The sequence below is a fragment of the Dryobates pubescens genome, chromosome 1 (assembly GCF_014839835.1).
Source record: "Dryobates pubescens isolate bDryPub1 chromosome 1, bDryPub1.pri, whole genome shotgun sequence".
In the NCBI taxonomy this organism is placed as follows: domain Eukaryota; kingdom Metazoa; phylum Chordata; class Aves; order Piciformes; family Picidae; genus Dryobates; species Dryobates pubescens.
The window spans coordinates 46120514-46123445 of NC_071612.1; positions in this window are offsets into that span (position 1 = coordinate 46120514).

A 2932-nucleotide genomic window follows, 5' to 3' on the forward strand; every position below is an offset into this window, starting at 1 on the left:
TATGGGTTATTTTTATTCCATTAAAGATTTTTCATGAATCATGATGCTAGTTCAGTTCTGCCTCTAGTAGCACACCTGGCTTATTCTGTAGTTCTTGTTATTGCAACTTAAGTCTGTGAATCTGACAGATTTGCACAGTGTAAATGAGGTGGGTTTTTTTCCTCTTTATTCTTTTTTCCTGTGAAGCAGACCAGAGGCAGTCCCCTTTTATTTAGGAGGCCAGGCTTTTTGACTACATCAGCTGTCAAGCCTTCAGTGCAGGTTTTGAGGGGCATTTGTTCCCCAGCAGAGAGGTAAAATGCTGTAAGATACAATGTTTTAACCCAGTTCAATGAAAGGTGTTGCCCCTAGGCCTAGTACTGAACTCCTAGTTTTCCTCTGGTGTATATTTGGGAGCTCTATGGCACATCCTTGTTCCATTTCTGTACGTTATTTCATGTCCTCTCCTGCTTGATGCTGAATCGCTAATTCTGAAATACTACATGAGTGTCTTCCCACCTCTGCCTACCAGGAGAAAAGTCTCCTTCCTTTTCTCTCTTAGTACTGTTGTTTCCATCCCCCTTCCAGCAGTGTCTGAGATGTGAGTTTCATGTTAAATTTTGTGTGAGATTAATACTGGCAGTATCATTAGGTCAGGTTAGTTGACAAGTTTGTTGTTTCTTCCCATGTTATATCCTTGTCAGCCCTGAAGGGATTTCCCAAGTTGTCCATGGTGTTTGCTATGTCCTGTCCAGGTCCAAGGCTTGTGATGCTCCTTTTGCCTCCCTTCTGCCCCCTCCCTCACTAGCTGCTGCCCAGACTGTCTTGCTGTGAAATGGTGTCCCTTGGCTCAGCTCATGTCCTTCTCTCCACTGTCTCCCTTGCCAGCATTGCCAGCATTGTGTGTCCCCCTTGCTTGCATTGTGAGCCAGCATACTCTGAACTGTCTCTTTAGAAATATGCTCAGTCTGAATATTTAAATGGATTGTTTGGGGTTTTTTTTTTCAGAGGAGAATAAATGGCTATAGTGCATTCATTGATTTCCATGAACTTTATCCTTTAGCTTAAGCTCTCCAAAATATTCCTAGCATATGAGTTGCTTTTTTGAGACCAAACTGAGCTTGGCAATGAATGAGTAGTGTGCTAGGGCAGCACTCAAATTAAGTCTTTGTCATGAGGAATAGGAGGTCTCTCCAAGTTCCCTGCAGCGCCTTCCAGCTATGAGTTTTCACCAGCTGGTCCATCCATACCTCCCTCCCCAAACAACCTTTCTTTCGGGAAAATGTCACCAATACATGTGCACCACAAAATGCCAACAGGCAGGTTACTAAGCAGATGCATCTGAACAACTGCACAGGCATAACTGGAACAACCACAGTGGTCAGCAGAGCACTGTGCTTTTGTGTTCTGGGAGAGCACAAGTGAAAGACAAAATGCAAAGTATCAGTGATGCTGCCTGATGGGCACAGAAGTACTGCAGGTGTGTGTTTGAAGCCAAGCAATAACATGCCAAAAACCAACACACAAAGATGAGTCAATAATCACCAGCACATCTCATGGAAAGTATTTTAGGTTTTTAGTTTGCCTTGCTAGGGCAGACTGTAGGCATCCTGCTAATTTAACACTGGTAATTTGTGCTTTCTTCTGTGTACAATGTCGAGGTAACAATGTGAATCCTTGTAGGGATGATGCATCTTTCACCAGCAGAAAACAAAACCAGTTAGCAACTATTATGCATGTGAGTGGTCTTGCAGCAGCCAAGAAAGACTGTTTGTGTCACATCAGCATTGAAAATCAAAGTGTGCTTGGAGTAGTAGTGTGGCAGAGGGTAGGAGGAGGTGATCTGTGTGCCACCAGCCTGCTCTTTTTCTCTGCCCAATGACTCAGAATCACATTGCATTGGTTGGATTGTTAACTCTGCCTAGTGACTCAGAATCTCATTGCATTGATTGGATGGTTAGCCACCAAGGAAATCCATTTAAGCTAATAAAAAGAGGAGTCAAACTAGAAAGTACTTTGTCATTCCAAGAGTAAATCTGTACGGAGGAAAAAACCAATAGAAGACCTGTATTGCAACCTAGCCAGCTGAAGTGACTCTTAAATTCAGTTTGTTGCAAGATGAGAAAATTTTAGGAACAAGCTAATTGTAAGGAAGCTCTTTCCTGGAGGTTCTGTCTTCTGTGAAGGTTGACCTGGCCAGAAGTGAATGAGAATGGAAGATTTTGTATCAATTCAGAAGCTATGCACCAGGAAAGATGAGAACAAACATGTTGCAATGTTGTCCTGCAAAGCTTGAGCTGAATGAGAATCTCCTTGCAGGCAATTTGCAATATAGTACTGGATTTGATGTGGGGCTGTGACAGCACCCACCACTGTCTGTGTGTACTTGGTTGGTGTCTACCAGCTTTGCACTGTCTTGTGCTTTTGGAAAAAAGAGTGCTTTTGGAAGTGCTTTTGGAAAAAGAGTGGGGAAGGAGCTGAAGGGACAAAGAGGAATAGCATAGCATAGCATAGCATAGCATAGCATAGCATAGCATAGCATAGCATAGCATAGCATAGCATAGAATAGAATAGACCAGGTTGGAGATCGGCATCTTCTCAATTGAGAGGAAGAAAACCTTATTTTGAATATGAAGAAGGAATTCTTGATAAACATAGTAGGGAAGGGACAAAAAGAGAAGTAAAGCAACGTTGATGTAGGTGCTTCACAAGGAATTCCCATTCCTATGTCTGTAAAGGCAATGGTTTGCTTAAGCTTTGTCTATTTGTTCATTCTGAGCTCACACTTCTTCTGTTTGTTGGTGTGCCATTGCTTTCAGGAAAATTAACATTTCTGAAGGCTGTATGTTTTGCTACTGCATACAGATATATCCCATATTAAACAAACCACTAGGCAAGCAACCTGTTTATAACTGCTGCTGCCACCTCAGGGCTTGTAGAACACACCATTTGG